Source organism: Triticum urartu, chromosome 7, assembly GCF_003073215.2.
Source record: "Triticum urartu cultivar G1812 chromosome 7, Tu2.1, whole genome shotgun sequence".
NCBI lineage: Eukaryota > Viridiplantae > Streptophyta > Magnoliopsida > Poales > Poaceae > Triticum > Triticum urartu.
The window spans coordinates 48,943,381-48,955,719 of NC_053028.1; positions in this window are offsets into that span (position 1 = coordinate 48,943,381).

The following is a 12,339-nucleotide window of genomic DNA, read 5'->3' on the forward strand; positions in this document are numbered from 1 at the left end:
CTAGCACCAATCCCGGACTTGGAGACAAGAATTGGATACAAGAGATGAACTAGGGTTTGGTATGAGATGGTGCTGGTGAAGATGTTGATGGAGATTGCCCTCTCCCGACGAGGGGAGCGTTGGTGATGACGATGGTGATGATTTCCCCCTCCGGGAGGGAAGTTTCCCCGGTAGAACAGCTTTGCCGGAGCTCTAGATTGGATCCGCCAAGGTTCCGCCTCTTGGCGGCGGAGTTTCGTCCCGAAAGGTTGCCTCTTTATTTTTTTCTCGACGAAAGACTTCATATAGGAGATTATGGTCATCGGAGAGCCACCAAGGGGCCCACCCTCGTGAGCAGGGTGTGGGCCCCCCTGGTCTTCATCTTTGGCGAGGATTTTTCATTATTTATTATAAGGTGTTCCGTGGAGTTTCAGGACTTTTGGACTTTTGGAGTTTCAGGCCTATGTAGAGTCGGTCTGTGCCACCGAGGAGTTGAAGTATTATAAAGACAATGTTGATCCGGCGGACATGACTCCGTTGAAGAAGCCAACTACGGAGCATGATCTGGCCTTGAAGTTCAAATCAGCAGCAGAAACTAAGCTTGTTGACTTCGTACCTGGCGATTCGTCCAAGCAGTTCAGCATCAGTGCCAACTTGGATCCGAAATAGGAAAGCGCGCTCATCGAGTTCATCCCTGAGAATCGGGACATTTTTGCATGGAAGCCCTCTGACATGCCAGGTGTACCGAGGCAACTCGCTGAGCACACCCTTAATGTGGATCCTAAATATAAACCGGTGAAACAATTCCTCCGCCGGTTTAATGAAGAAAGATGCAAGGCGATTGGAGAAGAGGTAGCCAGGCTCTTAGCAGCTGGCTTTATTGTTGAAGTTTTTCATCCCGAGTGGCTTGCCAAACCGGTGCTGGTCCTTAAGAAAAACGGCACCTGGAGTATGTGTGTGGATTACACAGATCTTAATAAGGCTTGTCCAGTAGATCCTTTTGGCCTCCCCCATATTGATCAAATCATTGATGCTACGGCGGGTTGTGAGCGTTTAAGTGTTTTGGATGCATATTCTGGCTATCATTAGATCAAAATGGCAGTTAAGGACCAGGAGAAGACAGCATTTATAACTCCCTTTGGAGCCTTCTACTATGTGTCTATGCCCCTCGGGCTCAAGAGTGCCCAGGTAACTTATCAACGTTGTTTACAAAATTGTCTTCACAAGTAGATTGGCCGTAATGTACATGCTTACGTGGATGATATCGTGGTTAAGTCCAGGGAGAAGGAGACTCTGATTGATGATTTGAAGGAAACCTTTGATAACCTGAGAACATACAAGATGATGCTTAATCCGGACAAGTGTGTCTTTGGTGTACCGGCGGGCAAGCTATTTGGTTTTCTGGTGTCCAACAGGGGAATTGAGGCTAATTTGGAGAAAATCACGGCCATCACCTACCTGGCTAAACCGAAGTGTATCAATGATGTTCAACGCCTGGCAGGCCGGATTGCCGCGTTAAGCCGGTTTATCAGTCGTCTTGGTGAGAAGGCAATCCCTTTGTATCAGATGTTGAAAAAAACGGATCACTTTGTTTGGAGTTCCGTCGCTGATGAAGCATTTGAGGACTTAAAGCGGCAGTTGGTCAATCCGCCTGTGCTCGCCGCTCCCATTGACAAGGAGTCGTTACTGCTATATGTTGCTGCTAATGCTCGAGCGGTCAGCGTGGCTATTGTGGTGGAGCGAGAGGAGGCAGGTAAGGAGCATCCGGTTCAATGACCGGTCTATTATATCAGCGAGGTACTAATCGAGTCCAAGCAAAGGTATCCGCATTGGCAGAAGCTGGTGTATGGAGTTTTTATGGCAAGCCGGAAGCTTAAACAATACTTCCAAGGGCACCCAATTACGGTGGTCAGTTCTGCTCCTTTGGGAGATATCATCCAGAACCGGGAAGCAACTGGCCAGATTGCAAAGTGGGCTATAGAGCTGGGGCCGTACGGTTTGAAGTATGTGCCTCGGACAGCGGTTAAGTCTCAAGAACTTGTTGATTTCTTCAATGATTGGACGGAAATGCGAGCACCTGAAGAAAGCCGGATCACACGTATTGGACCATCCATTTTGACGTATCCATGCAATTGGAAGGCTCGGGGGCTGGAGTCGTATTAACTTCCCCATGAGGTGATAAGTTTTGTTATGTTCTCCGCTTAATGTTCCCTTGTACTAACAATGCAGCTGAGTATGAAGCCTTGCTCCATGGTCTCCGGATGGCTAAGGAGATGAATCTAAGTCGAGTTAAGTGCTTCGGTGACTCGGACCTTATGGCTCAGCAAGTGTCTGGCACTTGGGACTCCAAGGACCCACTCATGGTAGCATATCGTCATGAGGTGGATATTGTTGCAGGTCATTTCAAAGGCTATCAGGTGGACCACGTGGACCGGCGGAAAAATGAAGCGGTGGATGCTTTAAGCCGGCTGGGCTCTCAGCGCAAACCGGTCCCGCCCAATGTTTTTATGGATGTGCTGCACAACCCGTCGGTCAAGATCCCTGGTGAAGCGGATTTGGCTATTCCTGATCCGGAGGCTCAATTGGTGGCAGCTCTTCATGTTATTCCGGATTGGACGCTTCCTTACCTGGCGTACAAGAACCGGGGCGAGTTACCAGAGGATGAGATTCTGGCCCGGCAGATAATCCGGCGATCCAAGTCCATGGCTATTATCAACAGCGAGTTGCATCATTGCGGTGTGTCAGGAGCTTTTCAACGCTGCGTGTCTCCTGAAGAAGGCCGTGAAATTTTGCGTGAGATCCATGAAGGAGATTGTGGTCACCATGCCGGTTCAAATTCTCTGGTGGCTAAAGCGTTTCGCCATGGCTTCTATTGGTTAACTGCTCATGCTGCTGCGGAGGATCTGGTCAGACGATGTGATGGTTGCCAAAGCTTTTCAAGACGTGCTCATGTACCGGCTCAAGAATTGAGAATGATTCCAATTACTTGGCCGTTTGCGACTTGGGGGCAGGATATGGTTGGGCCTTTCAAAAGGTCCAAAGATAAGAAGACCCACCTCCTGGTGGCGGTTGACAAGTTTACAAAGTGGGTGGAGGCAGAACCTGTTAGCAAGTGTGATGCGGCCACGGCGGTTTAGTTCATCAAAAAGGTGATTTTCCGGTTTGGCTTTCCGCACAGTATCATCACAGATAATGGTACCAATTTGTCCAAAGGTGCCATGAAGGAGTTCTGCGAACGGGAGCACATCCAGCTCGACGTTTCATCAGTGGCACACCCACAGTCCAATGGTCAAGCAGAAAGAGCTAATCAAGAGATCTTGAGAGGCATCAAGCCCTGGCTCATGGTTCCTTTGCAGAGAACGCCGGGTTGTTGGGTAGAATAATTACCATCTATATTATGGAGCATCAATACAACACCCAACAGATCAACAGGATACACACCATTCTTCATGGTTTATGGAGCGGAGGCGGTTCTCCCCAGTGATATCCGTCATGATTCACCTCGTGTGACGGCTTATATTGAAGCGGACAACGAGACAGCACGGCAAGATGCTTTGGACCGGTTGGATGAAGAGCGTGACATCGCAGCCGCCTGATCGGCGATTTACCAACAGGATCTTCGTCGTTATCACAGTCGCCGAGTCAGAACCATAACCTTTCAGGAAGGAGATTTGGTGCTTCGGCTCATCCAAGATCAGACTGATATGCATAAGCTATCCCCACCTTGGGAGGGGCCTTTCGTGGTCAGCAAGAATTTGCACAACGGGTCGTACTATCTGATCGATATTCGAGAGCATAAAGACTCACGCACATCAGAGGAGGAGACCAACAGGCCATGGAACATAGCTCATCTTCGGCCTTACTATACCTGAGCCATTGGCTATACTTATGTACATATTACGACAATGTATATATTATGATTAAATATAATAAACCGGAACCTCAGCTAAAGTGGGGTATCTGTTCTTTTACATCATGTGAGGTTACACGGAGTTGCTCTAAAGCGTCCTCCGGTTTACCCCTTGAGTTCGCTTTTTAAAAGCATCATGTTATATCACTTGGGGGTTTGGTCATGTCCGAACCAATACCATACCTCTTTATAGGCGAGAGCCACCAGATCACTTGGGGACTTGGTCATGTCTGAACCAGTCATGCCTCTTGATCGGCCTAAGGCCACAAAATCACTTGGGGGCTTGGTCGAACCTGAACCATGACCATGCCACTTGATCGGCATAAATGCCACGGTTTCATTTGGGGACCTGGCTGACTAGAACCATAGTTACACCTAACGGGAGCTTGGTCGTGTTCGGCCATGGTAACGCCATCTGATCAGCTCAAATAAACCTTTTTTTGCAATGGTTTTGTCATTGCATTTGCTTTACACTTTTCTTTGAAGGGTTTTGCTTGCCTTTTATTGCGTTTTTCAAACCTACAAAGTTTTTCAAACCAATCAATTGACGGAACACAGTTCACGTCAATCCGGAGACTATTTGCCCGGTTTGATCCTTGTTGTTAACATCCTCTTATGGAGTAACACGGTGTTTATTACAACCCGGCACGGTTTACATGGTAAACCAACGTTATATATATATATATATATATATATATATGGGAGCTTCTATCTCCTCCAACAGTGTGGGTTTATAAAACTCCTCTTCAAGATTGGCCAAGCCAACTTCACGCTCAACGATGGCAGGTATTATGTATCTTAAAAATTTGGTCATATACTTAAAAATTCTTGGATGTTTTGACTTCATATATGCAGACATCATATTCTACCTGACGGTACAACCGCGGTGGCACTTGAAGAGTTTTCTTATTGTAGAAAGCGCTTTGGAAAGTTCATCACCACAGGAAGAACAAATTATGCACGAAGGCATATCAACATCCAAAGTATCAGCTAGCCTATTACAAGGCAACACAGTGCCCATAATAATATCATTGTTTTTCGCAAAGGAGAGGCAGTTTTAAAACCGGCTTCCGGTTCAAGCTTGGTCACCAGCCTGGCCTTATGGTTGTGGGTTATCCTGCGCCGCTTCAGCCTCCGTTTCTCTACCCAGTTGCTGGAAATCAACAGTTGTCCAGTCGATTCCCATTAATGCTTGAAAACAGCTTCATCATGGATCAGCAATGACGGGTCAATATCGGGAGCGTAAGTGTGCTTACGGATTGGAGGGATAAGATTTTCCGACTCATGAATTGGGGCAGCTATTCGCTTGTTCTGATTGTCATATTGGGCTTGATAATGAGACAAGTCTTCTTCTTCTTCAGCCAATTGACAAGCTAGCGGACGCACCTCCCGGTTTATGGCTCGCTGATCCGCTTCACTAAACTCTGACCCGTCTTATTTCAAGCTGGGATAGCCCTGAGCCGCTTCAATAGGATCAAAATCCGACACCCAGGCTTTTGCCCGCATTAAGGCATTGATCGCACCGGTTCGAGCAGCAGATTTCTTCAGCTCTTCAACACGGGCGGGAAGAACCGACAGTTTCATCAGAGTATCTTGAATCAAAGTGGGCGCCGGTTTGTTGTGGGATGCGGTACAGATGATCCGCTGTGCACCAGTGTACAGCTGTTCGACCAACGTGTAGACGACTTTCAATTTTTTCCGCAAATCTGACCCCAAGTGACCAGTGCGTGTCCCTGAAATATTATAAGGGTTAAACCGGCAGCTTTGTAAGAAGGCTGAGTCAATTCAGAAGTCAAACTGGCTTACCAAAGATAGCAGTGGTCATAGCATGCACGTGCCGCTTGATACTGGTCAGTTCATCCGCCACCGGTTTTAGTGCAGCCTCGGCATCCTTTGCTCGTTTGATTAAAGTGGACTTTTCAGTGGCCCAATCTGCCTGCTTCTTCTTGAAGCTCTCCTTAAGCTGCTCCATGGCGCTTAAAGCGCTGGCTAATTCCTCTGTTGCTTTGGAGGTTTCAGCTTGTTGGGTTTTCAGGTTTTCTTGGAGGTCGGCGATTTGGTTTTCTTTCGTCTTCAGCTCAGCCTGCATGCAGACAATTATATGCTTCAACAAAATGGTACAAGGATTGAAGTACCAACCGCATAACAAGTTGTGCACTTGGCACTTGGGGGCTAATGCATATTCGATCTTCATCTTTCAATTGCTTACAAAGTCCCAAGATCAATACAAGTATTGAACTTGGCACTTGGGGGCTAATGGCTATTTGCTCGTATATATTCTAATGCGGCAATTTCAATTACTTAAAGTACCGGTTTAACTACGCTAAGTTGAACTGGCCCTTGGGGGCTACATCAGCGAATTTCAAAGCATCAAGATTTATATTAGTAAGTCCCGGTTTGAAAGAAGATTACAAACCGACCCTTGGGGGCTAGGAGAGTCAGCAAGAATTGAAGCATACAAGCAGGAAGGAGCATATGGAAGTTACCTCATATTTATCTTTCATCATATTAACCAGACCGGCTTCATAGTCGCGACTGGTATACAACCGGTTCAGGTAGCCGGAATGGATATCTTGGGCGTTCAGAGCAGCATAAGTCGTCAGATCAGCATTCCACTTGCCTTTGCCAAAGGCAGCAAATTCTTCCTTGGCAGAATGTTTGGACAAAGCGACAGGATTGCTTGGCTCAGTTTTGCCAGTGCTAGTAATGACAACCTCATCATCCTTGGTACCGCTGGTTTGCACAGGGGCTGTTGGCTTGTCAGTAGGCTTTGTTGGACCGATGGATTTCTCAATCCGGATGGAGCTTGTGGGCTGATTGACAGGATTTGAGGTATCAATAGGTACTTCTTCAGGAATAAGATTGTCGTCTTGCTGCGGTGGATCATTGGGTATATCATCAGGCATAGTCGCTTCAAGATCTGGCGTCTTGCCCGGTTCAAGGAAGGCATCTTCTTCGGCCGCTTTGTCCAGGCGAGCCTTCTTGCTTGGCCTAGGTTTGGCCCTGAAAAGGAATAACAAAATCAAATACAGCATATGTTCCAAGGTAATGTGTTGTAAATATTATGATAAGAATAGCTTACCCAAGCACCGTTTTAAGCGGTGGCAGCTGAGTAGCCGATGACTCGCCAAAAGATGAGTGTGAAGTAACCTGGTAATCGGAGTCAGACAGATTAAGAGGTTGACGGAAGCAGCCCGCTTTAGGACAAGCACTGACAAGCAAATTAGAGACCTCTGAGCGGCATTTCTGAACTGGACTGTTCGGTAAACCGGCGGAGGTAACTACCTGGCCGCTGTGCCGGGTTGTGCGACGAGCTTTGTGTTGTTGGGTCTTCATAAGAAATTTAGGATCCAAATAAGCAAGAGGATGAGAAAATTTAACTTTCCGGTTTTCCTGACGGATTATTTGTGAAGGCAGAGGTTTTGAATCGGAAGAGAGAATAATTACCTCTGCAGCATCTGCGTGGCTGGCCTCGGCATCATCCTGACAAATATCATCATCAATAAGACGCATGAAAAATAAACCAAGTGAGTCAAGCTCTACCTCAAGGTCCGGATTATCCACATCATCATTAGGGGTCGGATTAGAGGACGCAGTGGTTCGTTTCCTGTGGGCAGTCTTCTTCACAGCTTTAGTCTTTTGCCGAGTTGCTCTTTCCGGTTTGTCTGGTTTTTCTGGTTTCTCCTGCGGCAATTTCTTGCTCCAAAACGGATCATTGCCCTGATTACACAGACACTGATATTAAACAATGACCAGATATATCAATAACAGATTCAGCAAAAAGAAAAATCAAAGTCTTACAGCTGGCGGTTTGTTGGTGGCACAGAAGGGAAGCAGGCCGATTCTAGCACAGATGTGTTCCGGTTCATTCAGCATCTTATTCACAGCCTCTGTGATTTCTTCATCGATGAGCTAGATTTTGGAATGTCGCAGTGGGTCATCAACACTGCTTGTATACTCGCACATCAAACCGGAGCGCTGACTAAGGGGCAGTATGCTCCATGATATCCAACAGCGAGCGAGATCAACCCCTGTTAAACCGTTGGCCATAAAGGCTCTGAGCTTTGATAGTTGAGGAGCATATTTGCTTCTCTCCTGGGCAGTCAATCTTTGCGGAAAAAGGTGTGTATTGCTAAGCCACTCCGGACGAAAGCCAGGGAAGGGATTCTCACCAGCAGGGGAGGTGTATTTGCAATAGAACCATGTCTGATTCCATTCTTTGGGGTGGATGTGCAGTTTGGCGTGAGGGTATGTGACCTCTTTCCTTTTCTGAATCGCCACGCCACCCAACTCCGTATTAGAGCCGTCAGTAAACTCAGTACGGCGGTTTAGATGGAAAAGGTCTCTGAACAATTCCACTATGGGCTCCTCTTGAAAAAACACCTCACAGAGCACTTGGAAGTGACACATATTTGTAACAAAGTTGGGACCAGTGTCTTGTGGATGGAGTTGGAAATCGGCTAAAACATCCCGGTAAAATTTAGAACCTGGCGGCTTAAAGCCCCAAGCTAAGTGATCTACGAAAACAACAACCTCTCCTTCTTGAGGAGTGGGAGGGCATTCTTTGCCAGGAGCCCTCCAATGGATGATATCTTTGCTGCCTAAAGCGCCGATCAGGACTAGATCGTCTAGCTGAGCCTCTGTGACGTGAGAAGGAACCCAATTGCACTCATATACTTGCTTCGTCATGATGGAATCTACAAGGTAGAAGATCCCGGTTCAAAAATGCATTTGATCAAGGTACATTGGTATGTGCAATGTTAAACCGGAGACAGAACTATCTGAACAGGAGTTTTATGAAGCAACAAACGTCTGGCGGTTCAACAAGAGGACTAATGGTATATACCGGTTTGGCAAATTTTTTCTACAAGGTTAAACCGCCTGATTTAAACATTGAAATAGCTGAGATTGCAGATGGATAAGTATGCAGAAACAGGTTTCACAAGATTTCTCTACAGCGTTGGATCTGAAGCAAGTTCAGAAAAGAGATAAATATTTAGAGGTTCAAAAGGGGCAGTACCGAATCAATGAGCAAAACGTTCATATAGATCTATGGTTTTCAGATGCGTAAGTGCAGGTGAAGGTTAAACAACTACCATTGCACAGAATAAAGATTTGTGGATTCATCTAAAGATCTATCGTACGAGCAAGCGACAGACGATGAACACTGAAGAAACTGTGAAACCCTAATAGATCTGCAGGGGAAAGGATAGAAGATTTACCGGAGCTAAGGAAGACATGGAAGGTTGCCACGATGCTCTGGTGCGCCCAGGTTGATGCAACAGCCAAGGTTGAGGCAGAGGTCGACGGTGGTGGCGGAGCTCTGAAGCCGGGCGATGCGAGGAAGATGAAGCAGAAGGGGAAGAAGGGAAAGAGAAAGGAAACGACCCTTCGGTCCTATTTATAAGGCAAAGGACATGTGTCAGGCGCGACAATCAAGGGGCCACGAAATGGAGCTGTCGCCTCGATTTCCGCATATCTATTAAACAAAGAAGCATAATGGAAATCTTTGTTATGACAGGTGACGTCACTCCGTTTACAGCAATCAGAGAAGATAAGATCATGGCGGTTTACCAATTCATGAGAAGATGTTGAAAATGAGGCTTTTGTTAAAGGATTGACATGAACCCGTTCAAATCAATTTGGGGCCTAATGTTGGGGATATTACTGTTGGGCGTAAACCGGCCTATCTGGGTCGGGTCAACTTCATCAGTAGTTCCAAAGTGATAAAGCCCAAGAAAGCAGATGAGGGCCTAAGGCCCGTAGCCGGTTCAAGACTTGTAGCTGTAAACCGAAATTTGTGTATAAACTTGTATTGTAAGTTAGGAATAAGGAGAGACCAACCCGGATACGAATATTGACCGGTGTTGGGACTCTGTGAACCGACGGGTGTCACCCGTGTATATAAGGGGACGACCCGGAGGCGGTTCAAGGAGAACGGACAACAACTCGAGACATAGGCGAAGCTTGTTTGCTCCCTAGTCATCGAAACCCCATCAATTCCATCACAACTAGACGTAGGCTTTTACCTTCATTGAAGGGGCCGAACTAGTATAAACTCTCTTGCGTCCCTGTGTCCGCTTTAACCCCTTCAAGCTAACCCGTCGCGATGGCTCCATGACTAAGTCCTTTCTCTAGGACATCTGCCGTGACAAAACCACGACAATAGGTCTCTAATATTTGCTCCTTTTCCAGCCCAGAATTCCAACTGCCGGCATTCTCCCTCCTTATGTACACCTTGTAAAATAAGAGAGAATAGCCATAAGTATTGTGAAATAACAGCCCATAATGCAATAAATATCGATATAAAAGCATGATGCAAAATGGACTTATCAACTCCCCCAAGCTTAGACCTCGCTTGTCCTAAAGCGAAAGCCGATAACAATAAATATGTCCCCATGTTTAGAGGTAGAGGCATCGATAAAAATAAAATACGGACATGAAGGCATCATGATTATTCTCTTAACAGCAACATATATAGATATTATCATATGATTACTTATGTTCAAGAGATGATCTATTCACAATGTGAAAGTATGAATCAGAAACCTTATTGAGAATCAACAAGCTATAACCTCAGTCATTGAAGCAATTGCAATTTACCATAACATCAGAAAGAGTCTATGTCAGAGCTAAAAAGCAAGCCCACATACTCAACTATCCTCTAGCCCTTCATAATTGCTGACACTCACGCGATATTTGTGGTTACGGAGTTTTAATCGGACACAGAGAAAGATAGGGGCCTATAGTTTCGCCCCACAACCTTTTGCCTTGAGGGTAATGTCAACAATAATAACTCATGCCTCCCTACATCCAATTAGATATATCTATCAGGATCTTCCAACACACTATGCTTGCCAAAGGATAAAATGTAAAAAGGAAGGGTGAAGATCACCATGACTCTTGCATAAGATAGAAGATAATAATAAAAGATATGCCCTTCGCAGAGGGAAGCAGAGGTTGCCATGCGCTTTTATGGTTGGATGTAAGAAATCTTAATGCAAAAGAACGTCACTTTATATTGCCCCTTGTGATATGAATCTTTATTATGCAGTCCGTTGCTTTTATTACCTCCATATCACAAGATCGTATAAATCTTATTTCTCCCACACTAATCATACATATTTAGAGCAATTTTTTATTGCTTTGCACCGATGACAACTTACTTGAAGGATCTTATTCAATCCATAGGTAGATATGGTGGACTCTCATGGCAAAACTGGTTTAAGGGTATTTGGAAGCACAAGTAGTATTTCTACTTGGTGCTGAGAATTTGGCTAGCAAGAGGGGGAAAGGCAAGCTCAACATGTTGGAGGATCCATGACAGCATACTTTATCTCAGATATAAGAAAACATAACTCATCACGTTGTCTTCCTTGTCCAATATCAACTCTTTAACATGTCATATTTTAATGAGTGTTCACAATCATAAAAGATGTCAATGATAATATATTTATATGTGAAGACTTCTCTTTCTTTATTACTTCCTATTAATTGCAACGATGACCAAAACTATGTTTATCAACTCCCAACAACTTTTAATCATCACAGTCTTTCTATGTGAAGTCATTACTCTCAATAAGATCAATATGAACTTTTGTTTCTTTTTATTTCTTTGTCTTTTCTTTTCTTTTCTTTTCTTTTATTTGGGATCATGGCAAAAATAAGCAAGCCCTTGACTCAACACTAATATTTATTATATAGCTCACGGACTCGATTACATAGAGAAATCATAAGGCAAAACTCGCCATAAACTTTATTCTACTAGATCAAAATACTACTAGTAGGATCAAACTAAAGAAAACGGTAAAGATAGAAGTTGTGGTTGTGATACGATACCAGGGCAGCTCCCCCAAGCTTGGCAGTTGCCAAGGGGAGTGCCCATACCCATGTGATTATATCTCCTTGGTCGGTGAAGAAGGTGGAGGCGCTGGATAGTCGCACATCGAGCGTAAGAGGTCCTCTAGCTTGCGAATAATGACCTTGAGTGCAAAGATATGCTCCTTCAACAAAATATTTTCACTTGTGAGATACTTGTTTTGAATACGAGTTAACTCAATCATCTGGCAAGCCTCGATCTCAGTTGGGGTAAGAAGGTTGTGATCAAGTTGAAGGATGTCTTTTGTTGCCGGAGGTTGGTTCTCCATGGCCTTCTTGATCCCTTCATCCTTGATGATCTCCATGGGTTCTTCCCTCTTCAGCTCTATCTTCATTAGCCAAGCATCTTTGTCACCATTGTTGGAGGAGGGGGACGACATGATGCCTGGCCTTGACAACCCTGACAAAGAACAACCCAAAACAAGAACAGAGGATATTTGCGTGATACGGGAGTCAAAACCTTCGGGATAATATATAATGAATTTGCACCAACCAAAATACATATCGTGCTAGAAAACCGAGTCCGAAAGGCACACGAGGTGCTCACGAGGTAGGGGGCGCGCCCAGGGGGT